Source organism: Camellia sinensis, chromosome 4 (genome assembly GCF_055761805.1).
Source record: "Camellia sinensis isolate YWXY chromosome 4, ASM5576180v1, whole genome shotgun sequence".
Taxonomy (NCBI): Eukaryota; Viridiplantae; Streptophyta; class Magnoliopsida; order Ericales; family Theaceae; genus Camellia; species Camellia sinensis.
In genome coordinates this window covers 101494593-101520300 of record NC_138964.1, presented here as the reverse complement: position 1 = coordinate 101520300, position 25708 = coordinate 101494593, and the positions used below count along the sequence as shown (strand labels likewise).

General features: G+C 41.7%; 1 pseudogene; it reads right to left on the bottom strand.

The window, feature by feature from the left end:
- Window positions 1-22958: 22958 nt before the first annotated feature.
- On the bottom strand, window positions 22959-24152 carry LOC114283549 (ADP/ATP translocase 3, mitochondrial-like; annotated as a pseudogene).
- Window positions 24153-25708: the final 1556 nt, after the last annotated feature.

The window sequence follows — 25708 nt, the reverse complement described above, 5'->3', positions numbered from 1 at the left end:
TGTGATGTATGTCTTCCAACCCCACGTCTTTCTCCCTTTTATTTATCCGCTTACGATGGTTAGATTAGGGTATGTTTAAATTAGCATACAGCATGACAACATGTTTGCATTCATTCATCTGTATTGCATGCACCGGGCTCGGCGCATCATACTAACTGCATTGTATTTTCAAATTCAAAGTTGAATACATGATAGTTGTAACATTTCATATACCATCTTAGAATAGCCGAGCCTGCTATAGTCGCATTTTGCATGTGTTGCATTAGGCATTTCTGTATACTTAAGATCACGCATGATTTCTAATACAGCTTTTGTTTTGGCTTGGAGTACCCGGTAAGTTTTTATGCTTTAGCATCCTTGCATGCGTGTGAGTTTTGCCATGAATAGCATGCTTACCATGAGGCTATGTGCTTATATGATATAACTGCCTGAATGCCTGTGGGTGAAGGTTGGGTTATCTGAATTGGAATAAAACATCAAAATGTTTCAAACCTACCTGCGGGTAGCAAACCATTTTCAAAAACAAACATGAAATGTTTCGTTCCAAATCAGGCGACCCGGTCTATATTTGTATGCTGTGAGCACCACATAGTAACCTAGGCCAATAACCGGAATAAGAACTCACAATGTTTTCAAAAATTGATATCATGGTTAGTAGAGGCCGGTCTATGACTGGGCGAGCGGGGGTGCTCACAAAGTGACCTTCCCCAATCGTATCCAAGTTCCCAAGCCGAGGCAACTTTGGTGATGACGGACACGTGGCCTTTCGGCACCGAGTCAGGGTTTCCTAAATTTCCCAAAATAAAATATTTAGGTGGCGACTCTGTATCTGGCAAAGCAGTCCATGTTTAGCACTTCTTTCAAAAATCAGTTTTCTCAAAACGATTTGCCGGATTTGGACTCTTTGGTTCAGATTAGGAACCGTGACGTTTTACGAGTCCGAACTGTAGCGAGGTCCCCCGCGGGCATGTTACACACCCCCTCACCTGCGTTGTCATGCACTTTTCACTTGCATTGCTATGCATGTTTCTAACAATGTTGTACCTGTTAAGTTTCTTTCTTTTGCAGGCACGATATTATATGTACGGTTCATTTGAGGCTGGCGCGACCAGACGAACCGGACGGTATTGTATTCTCCGAGTCAAACGTAGCAGGAATTACATAATTCTCTTACATCCTTTCTGCATTGTAGTGTAGTTTGGTTTTTGGCTTGCTTAAAACTGTTGCATGTCATGCTTCGTTACAGCTTTCTTTGCATGATCATAAGTTATGCTCGGCTTTGTGCATTGTTCTTGCGTCTTGCCCCTGCCTTTGGGCACATATCTTGCTATCTTGCAAGCTTGTCTAAGTCTTCGGCCTTGTCAAAAATGGGTAATCTCTGGGCTTTGACATTCACTCCCCTCATTGTTATGACTTTCGAGTTCTATCAAAGAGGGGAAACTGTAGACACCCCATTTTTGACCGTCCTCAAGACTTGGACGTCATCGTTTGAACACTCGATGATCATCCATGCTCGTGTTCATTTTGAGTTCTCAGAGGTCTCGGCTACGCACATTGCCTCAAGATCTCTCAACTAATCTATTTTGTGTTTGGTCATGGACCAAACACTTGAGTTTTTGCTTCTAAGGGAAGAGGGTGGCTTGTTTTCCATCCCCTCAACCCACCAGCCATGGCATGAAGCCATCGACCTCTTTTTCTTGCCACCAGCCAAGAGTGTTGGTCGGTCAGCATTACATTTGGTCGGCCGGCACTTGTGTTGGTCGATCGGCCATTTTTGGTGGCCGAACCCTGTTCATCTGCTTTATGCAGATATTTTATGCCAACTGGTGTAGCTGGCATCCACAATTAACCCCCTCCATACACGTGTATGGAGGGATTTGCTCCTTGCTTGGCTTCTCTTGGAAGCCTTAAAATTTGAGCCTCTATAAAGAGGGAACCCCTCCTCCCTCCTCCAGGATAGATATAGGATTGTATCTATACTTCCTTGTTTAACCTTGTTTTGTGCTCAAAATAGTAGTATTGTCTTACTATTGTACACAAACACACATTAGAACACCATCCTTGGTTGCTAAGGTGCTAGGAGGTTGATTTTAGTGTTCTTGGGTTGGTTTGACCTCAAAAAACCTGCTGGAGCTTTGTTCTTGAAGAAATTCTTCAAGGGTGACAAACTACTCTCTTTATTCCCCATTTTTGCACCAGCTTTTAGCCTATCTTGCATGCTGTTTTGAGCTTAACTTATAATTGATAAAAGTTCTGATTTTGCATGCTTTTGATCTTTGTTTAAGGTCTCTTTGAGGTTTGGGGTTGTTTTCCCCCTCTTAGGCCTTGTTAGGCCTTCTTTTAGGCCATTCTTTTGGCCATTGTTCTTGTCTTGTATGACCTCTCTACCACTGAAATCTAGAGGATTTTCAGTGGTGCAGAGGTGGTTTTGGTATCCCAAATAGGAGAGGGTCATCCCCTCTCCTTGTTGTCTCTCATGCTTGCATAAATGGCTTATGTTTGTAGCATGTATGCCTAGCTTGTTTTAGCTCCACTTCAGTATATATTAGGCTTTGTTTTGTCATGATATAGCACTGTTTTGACTTGGTTTAGACATGCCATGCATGCTTTGTATACTTGTCTTGTAATCCCATGATTTGCCTTAACATGCACCATGTTGTAACATGCCATTTTAGCATGATTTTGGCTTAACTCCATGAAGCTTCTAGCTTTTTTTTAACATGCTAAGGCTTTGATTTTGGTTGTTTTGGTCATCCATGACTTGCTTTGTATAGCCACCATGTAATCTAGCTTGTAGGTTTTGAGTATTGAATCCTTTGACATGCTTTACTTGGGCCATTTCAGTGGTTTGGCATCACTTGTCTTGTTATTTCAGTCCATATAGTATGCTCAAACACTTGGATTTATCACTCATTTCATTCTTTGAAGGGTTTGTGTTTTACGCCTCTTGAACAGCCCATTGTGTATGCCACCATGTTTAGGCCTCTAGGATGCCATTTCAATGTGTTTTTGGTCTTGTCCTAACATGCCATAACTCTGATTTTGGGTTGCTTAAATCATACCGTGTTTGGTTTCGATAGGTGCTGTGTAACACCTCTTTTGTAGCTTTGCCTGCCTCTTGTTTTGGCTTTGTGTTCTAGCATGTTTTGGCCTCATTCCTTGCGTGTTTTAGACTTACCTTGACCTGCCTTGGGACTGTTTTGAGTGCCATTGGCCCTTTGGGGCTTGCTTCATGTAGCCTTGGTATGAGTCCCTTGGCTAGTTTCAAGTTTTAGGCCTTATTGCATGCCTTAATTGCATAGTTTGGTTGATTTGGCATCATCCCTCGCATGATTTCAGGGCTTAACATGCTTGTCTAATATCCATGCTTTTCATTCTTTTTTAAGTATGCTTAAAAGTTGCTCTTTTATGCTTAAAGTAGTGGACCATTAGCATGCATGTTTGTATGTGTATTCCATGCCTTTGTCGCATCATTTTGGCCGCTGATTTGGACCTATTTGAGAGCTGTCCATTTTGGTTTAAGTCCATCCCCGCATGTTGTTGCATGCTTGCCTTGTATGTCGTCACATGCTTGTTGCATATTTGGTAAATTGCGTGTTGTAGCATGTTAGTTCAATTGTGCCTTGTTATGTACTTGACCCATTACATGTTGTCGCATGTTAGTATATTGCATGTTGTTGCATGCTAACCCCATTGCATTTTGTTGCATGCCATACTAGCTTACGTGTTTAGGTTGTATGCCTATTGCACATTATCTACATGTTTGCCTCATATGTTATTATATGCTTGAATGTTGTTACATGCCTTGCATATTCCCATACTTAAGTCGCATTTTGCATGCTTGTTAGCTTGCATTTTGTCTTGTGCTTGATGTGTTGTTACATATTCTCACGTGTTCGAATGCATGTTAAGTAATATTGCCTTGTAAATGCATTGACATGCTCTGTCTGTCCTCTACTGCAGCAAAACAGCATTCTGCAAGACGAAATGGCCGGTCGGCCATCTTCAATGCCGGCCGGCTATTCATTGTTGGCCGACGTCCCCACAAGTGGTCGATGACCAGTTCCCCTTGGCCGGTGGCCTTAACTTCTGGCTAGTGACATCCCACAGTGCTTAGGAGGTGATTCAGATGCATCCTTGAGACGTGCAAACTTTTCAAAGGTGCAGAGCAGTGTAAACAGGGGCAACATGACATGGCGACGGATTTCCGAGCGAAGCCGAGCTTGCATGCATTCGTCCCTTTTCCTGAGGCTGTTTTACTGCTTTCAGTAGCTTAATTAATTTGTTTAATTAGTTAAGTGTTGTGTAATAATTAGTTAGCTCGTTAGTTAGTTAATTATTTGATTTGTATTATTCTTTCAGTCTCTCCGTCGAGAGGGCACAATTGTGTAATAAGCGTGCGTGTGTGTGATGCATGTCTTCCAACCTCCACTTCTTTCTCCCTTTTACTTAACCACTTACGATGGTTAGTTCTAGGGCATGTTTCAATTAGCATCCTTATGCTATGCATGTTTGCATCATTCATCTGTATTGCATGCGCATCATACTAACTGCATTGTATTTAAATTCCAAGTTGAATAAATGTGTCAAATTGTCGCATCTCATATGCCTCTTTAGATTTGTCGAGCCTATTCTAGTTGCATTTTGCCTACGATGCATTAGCCATCTTAACATGGACTTGGATCATACATTTGATTACTAACAAGTTCCTTCTTTTGGCTCAGAGTACACTGTGAGTGTTTATGCTTTAGCATCTTGCATGTGTGTAAGTGTTAACATGACAACATGCTTAACATGAGGCTAATTGCTTATGTGATATAATTTCCTGAATGCCTGTGGGTGAAGGTTGGGTTGCTTGAATTGGGATAATTCATTGAAATCTGTATTTTAGCCTACTTGCGAGTAGCAAAATTCAAAACCATTTCCAAACAAACGGATATGCGATGCTTTGTTCCAAGTTAGGCGATCTAGTCTATACTTGTGTATTGTGCACATCATATAGTAATTCTAGCTAATAACCGGAATAAGAACGCATGTGTTTTCAAAAACTCGATATCATGCTTAGTACTGGCCGATCTTCGAATCGGGCGATCGGCGGTGCTCATAGATGACCTTCCCCAATTGTACCCAAGTTCCCGAGCTGAGGCAACTTTGGTGATGACGGACATGTGGCCTTAGGCAACGAGTCAGGGTTTCCTAAATTCCCCCAAAACAAATATTTAGGTGGCGACTTTGTATCTGACAAAGCAGTCCATGTTTGGCACTTCTTTCTTAAAGATCAATTTTCCAAAATGATTTGCGGGATTCGGACTGTTTGGTGATTTATCAGTCTCGCATAGCACTTTGCGGGATTAGATTCAGAATCGTGACATTTGAGTCCGAACTGTGGTAACATAAAGCCCGAGGGCGCGTCCACAGATGTCCACCCTCGGACCATTCGAGGCGTTTGAGCAGACTATGATCCAGTACCTTGATCGGCTCAATACACTGGTGGATGCTTTTGATGGCCGTCTCACTTCCTTAGAGGCCTCCACCGGCCGTATTAAGCATTCGGTAGACCAGTCCTCTCTTCAACTAGCCCAGATACTTTCATGTCTTCAAATGCATCATGATCCACCTCCTCCTCCACCATATCAGTGATTTTTTTCATTCTTCTATCTCATGGACAGGTTTTCTATTTGTATTTTCCTACTTTTGGACATTTTGGAATTTTTTTTTTTTTTTGTTTTTTACCTATGTTGGACATGTTTTTTGGTATATTGGGCATATTTCGTTTTTTTTTTTTTTTTTTTTGGTTTTGTGGGAGCCGGAAATTATGGGGGCAATAAAGCCGAATAAAGGTATGAGCACAGCCACGGATGGAATTTGTACTCGGCTTCATCCTAGATGGTCCCAAAGCCGAATATATTAATCGGCCGAGGAACAAGTCAAACTAAGGCCGAATACATAAACGTGCAATGGATTAAGGGTGGGCCTGATCCTAAGGCCCAAAAGAAAAATATAAATAGATGAGCATCAGCCAAAGAAAGATATGTGAGAACAAGTAAGTTTAACTTAAGATATAAGCAACCAAGAGAGTATACACTAACTTATCCATCAGAGTGCTAATTTCGGCACCCCTAACCGGAGTGTTCATTCTTTTTCAGGTGCCTAGCTGAGAATCTTGAGCGTCCCATTGGATCCAAAGAGAATTTCCAAACCACTTCTCCACAATTGGCGCCGTATGTGGGAATACTCTAGCACATCCGTAGCGAGCGTGACAGAAGATCCTCCAGTAGTCGCTGACGACCTTACGCCACGAGTTGATACCACTCCAAGGAACATGCTTGTGCCAGAGAACATTGCCGCACGACGGACCTTGAACTTCAACTCAGTTGTCCAAACCTCACCCTCGACATCAGCACACGAAACAATGCAAGCGATTATGGATCAGATGAAGCAAAACAAATAGAGGTTGGAAAACATGTTGGCTGAGAACGAGCGCCTTCGACAGGATTTGGCCTTGGATGTGGCAAAATCCCAACAGGCCACGCACTAATATCTGGGACAACCTCTGAAAAAGGATGGTTGACAACCTCGAGTTCAGAGACAAGATAGTGGCAGTGATTCTGACTCCTCATCCCAAGAACCCAAAAGGAAGGGGCGAGTCAAAGTCTCCAGTTCTTCCGAAGGGAGTCCGCGTGCACGGAATACGAGAAGAAGAAATGATTCAGACGAAGAGGACCAACATGACCCCTTTGTGCGACGGATCGCAAGGGCAGTACTACCCAAAAAGTTCAAAGCTCGAAAATCGAATCCCACTGATCATATCTGTCATTATAAGCAAGGCATGACGCTGCACACAGACGACGAGGCCCTCATGTGTCGAATATTTCTAAGCAGTTTGGGACCATTGGCCGTCAGATAGTATTATAAATTGGAACCGACATCAATTAAAAGCTTCCATCAACTCCAAAAATCCTTTAGGGCAAGGTTCATCACCAATGAGGTCCAGCCGAAACAAGCTGATTCTCTCTAGGCAATTCAAATCCAACTAAGGGAGACCTTACGTGCGTATTCGGCGTGCTATTAAGAATGCTTTAATCTCGTAGATGATGCCTGCAATGACTCCATGGCATTCACCGCCTTTAAAATGGGGTTGCATCCTGATAGTGCCCTCCGCAATTCCTTGACCATAAGGCCCGCCAAAACAGTCTGGTTGTTAATGAAGAAAGTCGAGGAATACTACAAAGTGGAGGATGACGCCCTGCGGGTTAAAGCCGAGCACAAGGCTAACAAGACAGCGTCATCTGAGATTGTTCAACCGATAAGTTCTATACCATCACGGAGCCCTAAACCACGAAATCGGGCTAAACGAGACAAAAGATGAGATTCGCGCCAATCAAATGACCAATGTTCACAACGGGCTAATGAACAACTTCAAGTGGATAGCAGGCTCATCAGGCGCGCGGATAAGAAATATACGAAGCTGTCGGAGTCGATCAGCACGGTTATGTCTAAAATTCAACATTTTCCATTCTTCAAATGGCCATCCAAGATGGTGGGACCTCCCGACATGAGGATACGGGATAGACGGTGCGAATATCACAAAGACCATGGACATGATACCGATAGTTGTTATGCCTTGAAGGACCATCTTGAGTTGGTACAAGGCGGTCAGCTTAAGCAACACGTCCAAAAGAACAATTCAACCAAAACAGTTACTTTACGACAGGATTCATCCCCACTCGGCGTAATCCATATGATATACAGCCTACCAACGGCATCCGCGGTACATACAATTCAGTCACATCCTGACCCCCAAAAGCAAATCACACCAACTAAATGGTCCCATGAAGCTCTGAGTATTACTTTCAACGATTCTGATTTGATCGGCGTAACGCTCCCCCACATTAATCCCTTGGTCATCGAACTACGCATAAACCGATTCACCGTTGAATGCGTTCTAATTGACTAGGGGAGTACTTCAAAAGTTATGTACTGCAAGACCTTCATCAAACTCGGGTTCACTGAGTCGGACCTATCTCCAGCTCATTATCCATTATTCAGCTTCAACGCCAATCCGGAATATCCGTTGGGAAAAATCACGCTACCAGTTAGAGCGGGCTCCCGATCAGTGGATGTGGAATTTTTGGTTGTCAAGCTTCCTTCGCTGTATAATCTAATCATGGGACGAACTTGGCTGCATACCATACAGGCCGTGCCAAGCACCTATCATCAACTACTTCGCTTCCCGATTGAACACGGCATTGAACAAATCCGTGGCTCCCAGAAATCAGCACAAGCATGTTATCTTCTTGCCGCAAAGACACCACGAGAGCTGGAAGTGAATTCTATTGAGGTGCCGGATTGAGAGAGCCTCGATGATGTTGGCTGGCTCCCAAACAAAAAGGCAACCAAAGCCTTGGATCGAGTTGAAATTGACGGGAATCCTGACAGGTTCTTCATTGTTGCCGCTTCCCTGAATAAAGTTGACAGGCACCAGTTAATTTCCTTCTTACTCGGCAACCTTGATGTCTTTCTGTGGACACCATATGATATGACGGGGGTAGATCCATCTGTTTCTCAATACTGTTTAAACTTTGACCCCAAATGTAAGCCGAATATTCAGAAAAGCCAGCGGTTAGCTGCAGAATGCACTGCTGCCGTTGTTGAAGAAGTTGACCAGTTGCTTGATGCCAGGGCAATCTGAGAAGTGACCTACCCTACATGGTTGTCGAATACTGTGGTTGTAAAGAAGAAAAATGGGACTTGGCGTGTTTGTGTGGACTTCACGGACTTAAACAAAGCTTGTCCCAAGGATTGCTTTCCCCTTCCCAGAATAGACCAACTCGTAGATTCCACAGCACGTCATCAACATATGAGCTTCCTGGATACCTACAGAGGCTACCATGAAATTGCCATGCATTTAGAGGACCAAGACAAAACTACATTCCTCACCCCAAGAGGAACCTATTGCTATAAGGTTATGCCTTTTAGGCTGAAGAATGCAGGGGAAACTTACCAAAGGCTGGTCACTGCCATGTTCAAGGAGCAACTTGGCCATGCTATGGAAGTGTACATTGACGATATGGTGGTCAAGTCCAAAGAAGAGCAAACTCATATAGCCGATGTGGAAGAGACATTCGGTATTCTACGCAAGTACAAAACGAAGCTGAACGCTTCCAAATGAGCATTTAGGATCGGATCCGGCAAATTCCTTGGCTACATTGTTAACCACCACGGAATCAAAGCCAACCCGAGGCAAATCACAGCAATTCTAGAACTCGGCTCTCCTCGATCGGTCAAGGAGGTTCAAAAGTTTATGGGGATGGCCGCCGCACTCAACGGGTTCATCAGTCGTTCCATTGATCGCTGCCGACAATTCTTTCATACCCTACGGCAGGGTAAAGCTTTTGAATGGACCTCTGAGTGTGAAGCCGCTTTGAACGGTTTGAAGACTTACCTCTGATCAATTCCACTCTTGACAACACCTTCGACGGGTGATCTGGTCATTTTGTATCTGGCAGTTTCCGATCGGGCCATTAGTGCCATACTGTTAAAGGAAGAACTTGGGGAGCAGCGGCCAGTTTATTATGTGAGCAAAGCAATGGTTGACGCCGAAACACGTTACCTTCTGTTGGAAAAACTCATCCTTCCTCTCATCATGGCAACAAGAAAACTGATGCATTACTTTCAAGGGCATACCATTGGGGTACTAACAGACTACCCCCTCCGATCAGTACTTTGTAATGCAGAAGCATCAGGGCGCATTTCAAAGTGGGCTTTCGAACTCGGCCAGTACGATAGTTAATTTCTGCTTAGGACCTCAATCAGGGGGCAAGTGCTCGCTGACTTTGTAGCCGAATTCACTGGAGGCCTCGCCAACTTTAAGTCTGATCAGATTTAACCTAAGCTAAACTGGAGAATTTATGTTGGGGACATTTGGCCGTTGTATTGTGACGGATCATCCAACCAACGTGGCAGTGGTGCGGGCGTAGTGATCATGGCTCTCGACGGGGCAATAATCGAGTAAGCTGTCAAACTGGTCTTCGATGCATCGAACAATGAGGCTGAATACGAAGCATTGTTAACCGACTTACGAAATGCACATCTCCTTGGTGCTCGATGTCTGCTTATCTTCTGCGATTCAAAGCTAGTCATCAACCAGTTGAAAGGGGAATACGCAGCCAAAATGACCGTATGGCAGCTTACATGAAAACGGCGAATTCTTTGCTAGCAAAATTTGACCATCATGAACTAAATCAAATAACTCGGGATCAGAACACACATGCAGATGCCCTGGACTGCCTAGCCTCCGCCATCAACTCAGAAATCAAACGGACAATTGAAATAGGATTCATCCCTGAGTTGAGCGTTGCCCCCTCAGAGTCAATTCAAATTAATGTCATAGAATCAAGTCCAAGTTAGCTGGACCCTATCACTGCATTCCAATCTTCTGAACAGCTCCTGACGGAAAAAAAAAAAAAAAAAAAAAAAAGCACACAAACTACGAAACAAAGCCCTGCGTTATTACTTGGATCCGCAAGGAAAGCTCTACAAAAAATCCCTTTCTGTTCCATATCTAGAATGCATTCATCCGAATAAAGTCGAAGAACACCTGACTGAAATACATGAAAGTAGTTGTGGTGCCCATTTCGGCGGGCGCTCTTTGGCTCAACGAGCTGTGACACAAGGGTATTATTGGCTGACAATGAGAGCTGATGCCGAGTGTTATGCCAAGAAATGTGAACAAGGCCAGAAGTTTTCCCCTTTGACCCATTTGCCTGCTAAAGAGTTAAACTCTATCACCAATCCTTGGTCGTTCGCCCAATGGGGACTTGACATCGTCAGACCATTACCTTGTGCCCTAGGCAACAAGCGATTTTTGATTGCCGCGACAAATTACTTCACAAAATGGGTCGAAGCGGAGGCACTAACGCACATTCGAGATACTGATGTTAACCATTTTGTATGGAGAAATATCATAACACGATTCGGCATTCCAAGAGCACTTATTTCAGACAACGGCACCTAGTTTGATTATGGCGTCTACCAGGAATTGTGCAGCACGTATGGTATTCGGCCTTATTTCTCTACGCCAGCTTATCCACAGAGCAATGGTCAAGCCAAAGCCTCCAACAAAGCCATCTTGGACGGCATCAAGAAGAGGCTGGAGAAAGCTAAAGGCAGATGGGTCGCAGAATTGCCAAGTGTGTTGTCAGCTCATCGCACTACGCTGAGACGATCCACTGGGGAAACGCCGTTTGCTTTATGCTTTGGAACCCAGGCAATCATCCCACTGGAGATCGGCCTCCCAACCTTGAAATTGAAAGTTTTTGATATGGGCTGAAATGACATGATGCTAGCCTTGGATTTGACTCTGATCGAAGAACGACGAGACCGTGCCCTTGCGTCCATGGCATGGTACCAGCAACAGGTTGCTAAGTCGTATAATCAACGTGTTCAGCTACGCCGCTATACACCAGGAGAATTGGTCCTCAAGAAAGTACTTCCAGCTGCCAGGAATCCAACTGATGGAAAACTGGGTCCTAACTGGGACGACCCTTATCAGATCGATTCAATCGTGGGAATAGGGGCATATCGGCTCAAAGACATGTCTGGGAGAAGTCTACCACGTCCTTGGAATTCCACGTATTTGCGTAAATTTTATCATTAACTCGACATGTGTGGCATGATGACTTGTTTTGAGTGTTCGCCGTGTACAACTTTCACTTTTATAATGCAAGACTTCTTATCTCACTATATGGAATTTTAGTTCGAAGTAAAAAGCCTCCAAATTTGGAGCCCTATCCATGAATGACACGTTTGGGCCAAATAAGCCTCCGGATTCGGAGTGCCCATCATGGATATCACGATTGGCCAAAATAAAAAGCCTCCGAATTCGGATCCTCATCCGTGAATGGCACGTTTGGGCCAAATAAACCTCCGAATTCGAAGCGCCCTTCTTGGATATCACGATTGGCCAAGATTAAAAGTCTCCGAATTCGGAGCCCCATCTATGAATGACACGTTTGAGCCGAATAAGCCTTCGAATTTGGAGCGCCCTTTGTGGATGTCACGATCACAATTGACCAAGTAAAAAGCCTCTGAATTCGGAGCCCCATCCGCGAATGACACGTTTGGGCCAAATAAGCCTTCGGATTCGAAGCACCCTTCGTGAATGTCACGATTGGCTAAGTTAAAAGCCTCCAAATTCGGAGCCCCATCCGTGCAGGACACGTTTGGGCCGAATGAGCCTCTGGATTCAGAACACCCTTCGTGGAAAGCGCGGTTGGCACAGAAAAGCATCTGAATTCAAAGTCCTCTTCATGAATATTGTGATTAACACGCATAAACACAGTTGACATAAAATGGGAGATGATTATAATGGAATCTATAAACATAGACTGAAATAACATGCAAACATTTAAACTAATATGTTTCATTAGTTTCATTAAATTAATCGAGAGTACATTGTTCGCTTCCAATTTATTTTAAAGCGGTACAATACATTCAGTTTTGTTCGGCATCATTCTCATCGTCACTCTTCTCGACTTCGAAAGTCGCGAAGGGAAAATAATGACGACGCCGAGTCAACACCTGCTGCCGGGAGAGCCTCTGCGGCATGGAGAACCTTGACCCATCCATGCTTAAATCCACGATTCTCACATCAACAGACCTCCTCGGCAAGATTTTCCTTCGTCTTCGCTATCCCAACTCTTCGGCCCTCGTGGAAGCCTTGTTCATAAGCCCTAGTCTTTGCAGCCTCTATTACAAACATGGTTGCCGTATCACGATCGGCAATCGCGTGACTTATAAGCCGTTAGGTCACTCTTTCCTCCACAATCGGGTTAGCTCGGCCGACTGACTGAGTCTCGGCAGTTTTAACTTTTCTTAACTCCCGCTCGGCTTTCTCAGCGTGATCTTCTAAATTACGAATACGTTCATCTTTCTGTTCGATCTCCCACTGCGTGGCACGAAGACGCTACCGATCTCATAGGCGGTGTATAGTCCTTTCACCGCTCCGTGAACGCCCTCTCGAAACACTTCGAAATCCGATCGACCAATGATCGACTACTGGACTTCAGGAGGAAAAATCTGTCGTGCAAATTCAACTACCACGCTTAGATCTCAGAGGATCGAATCTGCTTCCGTCATCGGTTTGTTCCCGATAAAAACTGAAAAACTCAACGGGCGTGGTGGCCCACTAGCCTCACTTCGCGAATGAGGGGAGCTCTCCTGCTGTCGCTTCTCCCTCCTAGGTAACCTACTTCGACGACGTGGAGAGGGATGCCTCTCCCGCTCCCCAGACATCCTACTCCCCGTTCGTAAAGGTCCCCCACCTCGATTCATTGTTGCGTCTAGCTCAATCAATGTCCTACATTCCCCTCTGCAATTGAAGAATAGTCTGCTTGACATTCACATTCAAACACGCTAATGGAACCTAGGCGCATAAAGCAACCACCTCTTTTATTACCTACGGGTGCACCACTCTCAAAGTGATCTCTTCATTGCTCTCCCAGCCAATTCATATATAGCTGATAATCGGTGGCCACGTTCACTAATCCGCTGGGGCAAGGGCAGATTTATTAATCTATTTGGCCTAACATCAGTGCTTTGTGCCAAACAGAGAGGTTGCCGCAGCCAATTCATGAATGGCTGATAATCATTGACCACACTCACTAATCCGTTGGGGCAAGGGCAGATTAATTAATCTATTCGGCCTAACATCAATGCTTTGTGCTGAATAGAGAGGCTACCCCAGCCAATTCATAAATGGCCGATTATCATTGGCCACGTTCACTAATCCGCTGGGCCAAAGGCAGATTAATTAATCTATTCGGCCTAACATCAATCCTTTGTGCCCAAAAGATAGGCTGCTCTAGCCAATTCATGAATGGCCGATAATCGTTGGCCACGCTCACCAATCCGCTGGGGCAAGGGTAGATTAATTAATCTATTCGGCCTAACATCAATGCTTTGTGCCGAACAGAGAGGTTGCCCCAGCCAATTCATGAATGGCCGATAATCGTTGACCACGCTCACTAATTCACTGGGGCAAGGGCAGATTAATTAATCTATTTGGCCTAACATCAATCCTTTGTGCCGAAAAGATAGGCTGCCCCAACCAATTCATGAATGGCCGATAATCGTTGGCCACACCAATCCGCTGGGGCAAGGGCAAATTAATCAATCCTTTTGCCAATTAAGAAATTTAGCGCCGAATTAATTTAATAGTTTCATTAAAACTTATTTCATGATTTTACATTTTACTCAGCTGTTAACACGCACATTCAATAAGTTGAAAAGCAAAGGCAATTTTCATTCATAAATTGAGTACAAACAGAAGTCAATTTACACATGAAAGCCATCTTAAAACTTCTAACCAAAGTATAGTCAAAATCTAACAAAACCTACATACATTCGGGATACCAAAACAAAACGAAAATCACTGAGCCTAGGTCAGTTTTCAAGGTCAGACTCCAGCAGCTCAACGTCTACCTACTCATGCGGAATCGGCTGTTCCAATATCACGTTAGTAGCAGCTAAGGCTTTGAGCCAGCTGTGTTTGAAGACCCTGTTTTCGAACTTAGGCACTTCCTCAACATAGCTCTCTAAGGTTGCGTCCTTGCCTGCTTGGAAGGCCTTGGATGTCTCGGATTCGGCTTCTTCCTTCATCTTCTTTAAATCTTCCAAGTTGGCCTCCAGCTTGGATATCCTCTCGTTGGCTAATTTGAGCGCTTCTTCACTCGCATTCGCTCTTTCTACAGCGACCAATCTCAATTGATCAAGATTCTTGGCCTTGTCAGCTTCGACATCGGCCCTCGCTTTTTCTTCCGCCGCTCGGCGAGAGGCGTCTGCTGCATTTTTCTTTTCAACTTCCACTTCAACTCTCAAAAAGTCGATCTGGTCTATTGCATCATGTTGGCGACGACCAATCTCGGCTATTCTCCTCGCTGCCTATAAACCAATGAACCAATAAGTGAATTCAGCATCAAAAACTTTTTTATATCACCTAAGGATTAAGACACATACCAATATCACCAATTGAGCAGCTAGTGCTATGGTCAACAGATCAAGCTCTCCCCGAAAGGTTGCCCTGTCAACCGATAGCGAAACTGAGGAGGCCAAGCTCAAGGCTACTGCAGTATCTCTCGCGGCCAATGCATCAGAAGCAATCGGCACGTTCTTTATCCTGGGTTGTATTGTAAATGAAAAAACAAGGTCCGATTCTTCTATGCGTGGCCGTTCATCAACCAGGTTTTTCAAGTAATCTTCGGTCTCAGCCGGACTCTTTTCCCCTCGTTGCTCCGACACCTGGCCCTCTAGTTGACTGACAAGAAGCTCAGTTTCAGTCGTATCAGCATGAGCCGTCTCCTCAAAAGGAGCAGGTGGTGTAGACTGAGTCCTAACTTCAGGTGGAGGGAGTGGAGGCTAAGATCATTCGACTTCGGCTTTCTTGCGTGCAGCCATCCTCTCGGCATTCTTCTTCCTGGCCAATTAAGTAAGCGACTCACCAGCCATGTTATCAGGATATGAGCCAGGTAGGTTCCCTAAGTCGGTGAAAATATCTTCGATGGAGACGTCCGGTCGGCTCGAAGTCAATGGAGGGTTAAGGCCAGCTTCCTCAAAAGTCAAATTCAGTGCCGTGTTAAACTCTAGTCTTTCGGAACTGTCTGAGGGTTGATCCAACTGCTCAGCAACTTCGGCTACTTACTTAGTCGCTGGCTCCGAATCTGAAGCTTCAAGACCAATTTACCTCAGATTCTTGAAGTTCGAAAAAATAAGTGTCGTAAGCTGTTGCTCACCCCTCGGAATTGGAATATTATCCGCAGCCGAAAATGTGGAGTAGGTCGGGTCGTATCTTCAAAGTATGTAGGCCACCCTGCCTTACTTCTGAAGATTCACAAGGCCAAAGAACTAGAGCGTGGTTTTAATTTCTGCAAGTACATCGTCGTCGGCTAAGACCAAAACTTTCTTCAAATCATTTCCTGCATAAACAAAACGGTAAATACATAGAAGGGAGGTCGAAAAATACATAACAGTAAAAAATGAAAAATGAGCTATACAGCCACCTGGTTTGCCTTTTCGTCTTGGCACGAGGTCTAGGCAATCTTCACCCTCACTGAATTCCTAGTTGCCTTGGACAACGACCATTACATCATCAACACTCTCGCCAGAGCTGGCAAGCATAGTCACTAAGTGATGATCGGTATCCTTGGCCCTAAGAAAATAGCGTCCCAGCCGGCCAGTAGATTTGGCTAAGGCATAACAATGCCGAATTGCAAGTATACCAAGGTTAATCCTAAGGTGTCAATTCAACTCTATAATCCCCATTATGATTCAGAAGAAATTTACGTTGGGCTGGGAAGGGATCAGACCCCAATATCGAAGGACGTCCCTTAAGAATGGGTGAAGAGGAAAACGGACTCCGCCCTCAACAATTGATAAGAGAGGAAAGATGATTGTACTTTCATCAGTCCTCTCCATATCAGTGGTGCTGTCTGCCATGAGTGACAGATGGACGTCGTCGGGGATAGAGTAATGGCGTCGAAAACCAGAAATTCATTCTGGTGAAAGGAGTTCTTTCAAGTGTTTTGACATCCTAACCAACCTAAGGATTATGCGAAACCAAAAATAAACAAGGAAATAGGATTCAAAATGAAGAAGAAGAGAACTTACAAAAAGCAGAAGAGACAGTGAAAGACAGGAGGAAGTTGCAGAGGTCGCGAAATAGAACTATATCGAGAGGCAAACCAGCAGCTCTGAGTATTCGAAAAACTTACACTCAAAGGGACAACATAGTTTCAAATCGCATTAAATAAAGGAAGCGTACGAAGAGGTGGGAAGATGTAATGAAGCCTAAGAAGCATGTTCTGACATGCGTTGGAATGAGGTTAACCACCGTTCCTTTCTTGACTTTTCAAGTTCAAAACCAAACATGCCGACTAACTGGCGTTAATAGGATGTTTGGGGGGCAATTGTGGAAGCTGAAAATTATAGGGGCAATAAAGCCGAATAAAAGTATGAGGACAGCCACAGAAGGAATTTGTACTCGGCTTCATCCTGGATGATCCCAAAGCCGAATATATTAATCGGCCGAGGAACAAGTCACACTAAGGCCGAATACATAAAAGTGCAATGGATTAAGGGTGGGCCCAATCCTGAGGCCCAAAAGAAAATATAAATAGAGGAGCATCAGCCAAAGAAAGGTATGTGAGAACAAATAGGTTCAACTTAAGATATAAGCAACCAAGAGAGTATACACTGACTTATCCATCGGAGTACTAATTCCGACACCCCCAACCGGAGTGTTCATTCTTTTTCAAGTAACTAGCTGAGAATCTCGAGTGTCCCATTGGATCCAAAGAGTATTTCCAAACCACTTCTCCACAGGTTTAACAACTTTGTCTCTCAGAGTCCAAAAGGGGGAGCATGATGATAGCATGATTGTGATTGTCGTTTATTGTTGATTTTATGCTTACTAGGCTAATGTTAATCATTTATCATCATCTATCATCTAGATGTGTTTGTGCGATTCTATACTTCTTGCAAGTGGTTCACTTCTCACGGTGTTTGTTTAGGGAGTGTTTGTGTCTAATGCATATGTTTGTTAGGAATTAATGTTAGAATTATTTTGTTCGGGAATTTACAAAAGGGAAGATTGCTAGGTCCCTTTGTGTTATCAATTCCTTGAACAAAGAACGTTTTAGTTGTATTTTAGTGTCCTATTTTTACTTGGACTGCTCAAGCACAGAATTGGTGGCTTGAGCGAAGAAGGTTATCTCTCAGTAGTTCAGACATGCCTGCAAAAGTACAGAGAGATCTCATTCTTCGCTTGAGCGAACTTCCCATCGCTTGAGCAAAGGCACTTATAGTTTCTCTACATCTAAGCCACACCGCTCGAGCTACTATTCCTTCGCTCGAGCAGTCTTCACGGCCCTGTTTCATATAAAGCTGCACAAGTTGTAGATTCTAGGGTTACAACTTCCAGATCTAAAACTTGAGAGTTTGTGTTTGTTTTTGGAGTTCTTACCCTTTGTTTCCCTTGATGTTTTTGTGAGATTAGTCGCATCACATGAATTTGATTGCTTAAATCAAGGGGGGATTGTTTCAATTTTATTTTTCAAGAGCGTTTGATAGGTGGATCCAGAAGATTGGAGCTTGGAGGCTTTAAAGGAGTTCAAAGCGACTTATCGTCTTGGATTCACTTGGATGTTGTGGATTCAACACCGGGCTAATCAATTCCAAGATGAAGGCGTGTTGAAAGAGACACAAGAGGCGGATGACAATTCTTGAGCATGTTTGGTAATTGTTAGTTCTCTTGTGTATTTTCATTATCTTCATAGTGGATTGATTAGTGGCTTTCAGCTAGTAATTTTATATATATATATAACAATTGGAGGTGCTCCAATTATAATTTTTCCGCGTTAAAATCTTTTGTATCAATTTGTTAATTGTGAAACAACAATCAAAATCATTTTCGTACATGTTAGATGATTTAGATTTTTAATTTTGTGTGTTTGGGAATTGCTGCAATTAAATTTGTTTTCAATCACGAATAACTTAGGTTTTTCAATTTGTCATTTGGCACAAACATCTCGGGATAGACCAATATAACTTGTAAGAACTTATAGCTCATGCACAGGAAGCACTGTTTGAGTATTACACAAAATAAAAAATAAAATGTTTTTTTTTTTTGTGGAACTTACAGTAAATTGTTAAACAACCACAAATCTACACAAGAACCGATACAAACCCCTCGAAAGGGACCAATGTAACTTGTAGGAACTTACAAAAAATGCACGAGATGCCCATTTGAGAATTACCTTACAAAATGCTTTTTTCGAATATCGCATCATGGTCACATTCATTGTGGCTACTAGTTCTCTCTCTCTCTCTCTCTCTCTCTCTCTCTCATATAAAAAAAATTCTTTCTAAAAAGCCTCCACCCTGGGCCACATCGCTAGCTAGCATATTCGGTGCTCCAAATCACTTCTACTTATTCCACTAAAGGGGTCGAAACTACAAGAGGGATGCCCCTAGAATGGTACTCTCAAATCCCACCTTCGGATCCCAAGCCCAGAACACTGGACAAAAGGGAAATCCCGAATCTTGGAATGCTGGGACAGGTGTAAACAACTTCTTTTTGAATAGAATCGGTTCTTGAATAAGATGTCCTCCAACTAAGAGCGATGCCTTGGGACTAGTAACCAAAGAAGGGCAAGTTGCTTGCCTTAGAGAGCTACAAGTCCCATTAAGGTATGAGGTAGCTAGCTTAACTGCCTTTGGCCATAGTGGTCAGTTGGCCTAGCTTTTTCTTGTATGTGTTCTAGTCATTTCCCCTAATAAACTTGAGCCCCCTTTTATTTACCGCCATCTCCTTTTCAGATCTAATCTCTAGATTTGCTTAGGATGTTGTTTCGCTCTTTAGTTTTCGGGTTGGATACTTGTTCACAGGCATTCTTCGGGGCTTTTGGTTGGATGTTCCTTCGGTGGTATCAGATCTATCATATCTGGCGGTCCCAAAGCTTGTTGGGTCTCCATTCAGTGGGTATTGGTGCTCGAGTATGAGTTGTTCTTCCTCAGTCATGGAAGTCTTGGTGGGTGGTCATCACAAGAGAGGAGTTGCCGATGGTTTTCTCTTTGTCGGTGCTTGGGGAAGCGTGGGCCTTCAACGGTCACACCAGAGCAATGGAGTTGTTCAACAGGTAAAAGAGGGGTAGGTTATGGTGCCATAGGAATTTTTTCTTCCTCAGATCCGTGGTTTTCGGCTTTGGGTGTTTTTTTGGCCATTGGCCTTTCGGTCATGGAAGGTGCTTCGAACATAGATGGGTTGGTTTCACTTATGATTTTCATTCGGGCGCTTCTTTGTAAGTGGGAGTTAGAGGGGTAAAAAATCCACTTTGGTTTAGGATCTTCATTCGGGTGCTCTTGTGCGAGTGCAAGTGCAAGTGCGAGTGCAAGTTTGAGGGGTGAAATCCATTTATTTCTATAGCGGTTGGCTTTTTGATGTTAGAGTGAGGAACATACGAGGAAGCTGTTTGGAAGAGGATTAACCGTGGGAGATACAAAGTGTTTGATGGAAGTGTCCTTGATGTTCAGTCATAGAGGTTGATGTTGAATTTGGGTGTTTATTGGTTGAGTGCATGTGTGGGAAGCTAAATGGGATCAATGCAATTTTGTTTAAATTTCATGGAAATAGGCGTGGGGCACGCTTGGAAACATGCACGAGTGACAAACAGGTTTGTTTCAGTGGTTTGGGTGTGGGGCTCAAGAGTTTGGTTTGTAATTTTTTCTATGTGTTTTTTTTTTTAATATAAAATCGTGCGCCAAGGGGTTGGTTGTAAGGATGCGAGTAGCAGTAGTAGGAGAGTTTGTAATTTTCGAATCTCACTCAATACGTCTTTTTTTTTTTTGAACCATTAAATTTCATGTTTTTAATGAAATTTTTTCTCTGCTGATCAGAAAAATAAAATAAAAAATGATCACATTCATTGCCTTATTCATATAATTTATGCCAAAAATCTCTATACTAGACTTTTGTTCACTCCTTTGTTGTTAATTATTTTTAAGTTTGGATGGTGGCCCACCTTCCCAGTAATGCATGTATATATGGATGATGAGTAAGGGCACTCTTTTGTTATATTTTGTTCAAGCCACATGCCCAGTATTTTATATGGTTGTGACCTTTGTTATGAGAGGGAATGCCCTCTTTTATTTTGATATACGCTCGAGGAGCATCTACTTTGTATGAACTTGGATACTATATTTTGATATACATGTTCTATATCCATGTCACATAGAAATTGTGGCTGTAGATTGTATGTATGGAATAGTAACACATGAATTGCTTGTAATAGTCGGAGGGCGGGTTATGGTTTCCTGTTCTTATGAATCTAGTTATCTGTTGATCAGATTGCCATTGTCTAGATCTCCTTGTTATTTCTCTATATTTCTTCATCTATTGTCATACTTTGTATTCTTACTTTCATGGGCTTGGATCTTGTTAATCTATGGTGCATGACAGTGATCTCTCTCTAGTAACTGATATCATCAGCCTGTAAATCAAATTTGTACATTATCAACTTGTTTTGGCCTCACTAAAAAAAGCTCTGGGTTTTCCTCTATAGCCAAATAGACATATATGTGATCAAATTGTTTTAAACTACAAATACAATTCTTTTGCAAGAAATAGTGCAATAGAGAAATAGTGTTTACCAAACTAAATGGGAAAAAATGAAAACAAAATTTGTTTAACATATAAACTTTAAACCAATGAATGTTTTTTATTCTTTAATACATCAATTTCCTGATCATCATGGGCATTCTGCAAAATATCCGGGACCCCCATAGTAAAAATAAGTTTCGAGATCAGTATTTGTGTTTTCCTCAACATGTAAATCATAGCATGCAGAATCTGTAACATATGACTGAAGGGAAACTGGATCTTACTGAGTGTTTGAGTTGTCAATGACTTCAAGATTATAGAAAAAACTTGATTTTCCATATCCTTCTAAGGGAAAATGGCCACTTCCCATTTGAGTGGTTGTGTGATGTTGTGCTGATCCTATGTTGATGATCTCTCCTCCTCATGACACGATCATAGAGCTGTCAGCTAAGCCTGTGAAGATGGAACTAGACCAATAACCTAATACCACATCTTGCAGCTGAAGCCACCAATTTCCAGAGTTGTTGTCCTAATACATTTTTCATTAATATTGGAAAATCAGATAGTTTGGATGGACTTATTCCATTATGAAAAATTAGTTTGAATATTTTAAACTAAGCACTACAAGGAAACAACAAAATTACTCTCGTTGCTCGAAAAGTATGACAATGAATTTTTGACCTTGAGCGACACAATAATTCATCGAAAAAGTATATATTCTTGAAGATGGTATAGATCTTTGCACCGTTTTTTGTTTATTTTTCATATATTTTTTTGGTAAACTACATTTTTCAACCTCGAACTTTCAACCAAATTTCACTTTGATCCCACATTTTCTAATTGTAACAATTAAATCATCTGATTTCAACCCATGTTTCAATGGAATCCTCCTATTACTCCTTCATTTGAAATTTGATTTAAGTTAAAAATTCATAACCAAAGTAGAATTTGAGTGAAAGTTTATGAATGAACGTGTAATTTGTCATATGGATTTTTTCTTTTAATGTTTGTAAAATGTGCTAACGTGAGCATTTTTCATACAAATTTGACATTGTAAGGGTCAAGAGGACCATTAATTGTTTAAATTAAAAGATGAGGTACTAAAATGAAATTAGATGAAAATTTTAGTGTAAAAAATGTAATTTACCATATAATTTTTTTGTAAAGAACACTGCAGGAAATTCAGCTTTTAGCGGTGTTTAAAAACGGCGCGATAAGTGTCAAAAAGGCCACTAATTCTTTTTGTGACGCTTAGCACCAAACGCCGAGGATGCAGCCGTCGATATAGCATTGTGGCGCTTTAAAAACGTCGTTGATTTGTTATAGGCGGCGTTTTAAAAAACGCCTCTAAATATGGTACATGAGGCAAAGTGACGTCGTGACAATTTTAGCGACGCTTTAGAAATGCCGCTAAATGTGATGCATAACTGCAAAGTGATGTCCTAACAACTTTTAGCGACGTTTCAAAAACGTCATCACAGCTTTTTTTAATTTTAAAAAACCTATATAGTGGGGTTCTGAAAAATGCCATTACATCTTTATTTTTTAATTGTTTTTTTTGAAATTATTACTTGTAATAAAATTGCAAAGTAGCACTAATATGAAACAATAACTCCTATTTCCATTCAAATGAACATTTGTCAAAAGAAAAAGGAAGTAAAATAACAAAAGAATTGATTTGAGACCAAGCCAGTATCTAGTGATATTCATCCTCCATCATCACCTTTTCACATGGAGACAAGTGAAAAGGTCTATAATAACATTACGTGCTCTAACAAAAAAATATTTGAAATAATAAACCAGGCAAATTTTGGAAATCATCCAATAATGGGATTAGTTATGAGGCTGCAAACATCAATTAAACCATTAAACTGCCTTCCACCACCATTCTTAGCAGCTGTAGCATCATTAGCCAAACGTGTTTGAGCATAATCTAGGGAATAAACAAAAAGAGAAGATGAAGCACCAGCAGCAGCACCTGACGCCAAATTCTCAGCAAACCACTTCCACTAACCATCCTTGTCTCTCTTGAAATTAAACAGCCTCTTAAAATAATCTTTGAAAGCGAAGTTCAGGGCCTGAAAAGGATTGATGAAATTGGAAATTCTGTGAGACATTCTATAAAACAAGACATGGTTGTTAACAAATGATAAATCAAAATGGAAACTTAATGAATCACATCGACAAGCTAGCGTTTTTACTTCAAACTTCCAAAACTGACAGGATGAAGGTGTTTGGAGGACCTAAATCAAATCCAAATTAGACATCACTTCCTTTCAAATTTCTGGATGTCAATCCATCCCTTTATTAGCAAACACATACATATACACTAATTATTATGCAATTGTTATTGCTGCAGACCACACACTCACATGGGGTTGTCCCATCATGTGAGAGGCAGGGTTGTGGAAGAGATGTTTTTGACTGTGGACATAACTGCTCCCATACTAATCGAGAGCAGAAAAACGAAACAAAAGAAATGGCAAGATTAACAAATATAAACAAAAGATAGGCTAACCTGGGTTGTGAAATATCTGCTAACATTGGTAGTGTTGCTTCTCCACAAAGCAATAATGCCTTCATCCTTAATTGTTGGGGCAAAGCAGTCAGAAATTCCTTTGTATGGTTCAGACAGCCGACCAGCTTTGATCATCTCATCCTGGTTCTGAATCAATAGCTTAACTCGCTCTATCGGAGCAGCAGCAGTCTTGGATACAGCAGTAGAAACTCCTCCCATGAGGAAGTCTATCATAAAACAACGAAAACCTTTTTCTGCGGGAGCTTGTACAAAAATAAAGGATAGTGGTGATGCAAATTCCAGGCTAGTGCCTTGGAATGTTGGTGGTAGAGGACTCTGCACACCTCCATTTACATATGCACCAATCATATTTTGTAAACCAGTATTCCTGGAGCGCAAGTTAGGAGAAATTCGAGATAAGAAATAAGATTGCCCATGTATCTTCTGGGAAATTGATGGACGCTATGATCCATTTGCCATATTTGCAACTCAAGGTGGCGACTTGCAACAGAAACCAACATTAATTACATGCAAGAATAAAACAAAAACAAGCATATCAAACAAAGAACACAATAAAGGTTTAAATACAAGGAACAATAGAGAAAAGGGTTTTTCCCTACCCAATCTTTTCGCTACTATAAACACTGGTGCCAAAATATTTATATCACTTTAAAAAAATTAAAATAAAAACATATTGTTTGAGTCAAATGACTTTGGAGGGAACAAATAGTTATCGAGTATTAGGTATACCATCCTTGAGGTTTACCCATCTTAATTTTCAAATCTAAGCAATACATGCGTGCATGCTAAACAATTTTCAAACACCAATATAATTAAGGGAAAAATAGATCAATTCATTTAACTTACAATGCACGGAACAATGGAATTTTCCATTAATTGAGGCCACATTGGAACTATGCCATCTCTTACTAGTGCTCGTAAAGGCCATGCACGTCCAAATATCCTTTTTCTCACAGCAAGAGGCCTCTCAGTCACCCCCAATTGCTTGAAGCTCAATGGCAAGCTTGTGTTTGCGTTTTCATCTTCTTTTGAAGTTGGGCTATGATGGCAGGGTTCAAGGATGTCATATAAGTTCAGATCTTTATAACCTAGATAGTCACCATGACAGGAAGTGAAAAACCAAAACATTTTTAAATATAAACACAATTAATTAACAGTTTTTAAAAGTAAGTTTCTTACATTCATTCAGAGTACAAACATACATAAAAATAAAAAATAAAAAATTCAAGGAAACAGAGTTTAAAGTAAGTGTAAATAAAAACCACCTTACCGATTCTACTTTGCTAATCATAAGTTGGCACGTTAGACTATTCGGATTATAATAGTTTCCTTTGCAAACATCTTCAGCTTCCTACAACAAGATCATGCATTTGTCTTAAACACATGTTGAGCAACAAAAACTATGTAACTTAGCTAGTGCTAGCAGCAAACAAGTACTTGGAGGAATGTCTACTCATCAGTTTCTTCCAAAGTTAATGCTAAATTTTCATCAAAATTACAATATAGAAATTGGTCAATCTAATAATCTCCAAAATGTTATATCACAATACTTTTCTTGGCCTTTTTTACCAAAATCTGAAAACATTAATGCCAAGTTGTGGTTGCCAAAATAAAGAAAAACAAGCGTTAATTGAATCCAACATAAGATAAAACTTAATACGGACAATCAATAAACGCTTCAGTTGCTAATCACCACTGAGGTCTCACCATCGTTTGTAGGCTACTCTGGTGGATTGAAAGTCAAAGTGGGCTAAAAAATTTGGACCTGGTCATAATTAGAGGCGGACATGGGTTTTAGATAAGAAACGGTTGAAAGTAAAAATGATTTTTATTCCGAGAGTAACTTTTCATGTCTCTTTCCTTTTTCCTAGGCAGCATACACTTTTTGACTACCTCAAAAATACCATCAGAGATGAGACCCATTCCATGTGCAAACGGAACGAGGGCGTTGCCATCAAACTTTGAGTCTGCAACGTCATTTCCCACCATGTAACCCTGTATCAAATGAATTTGAA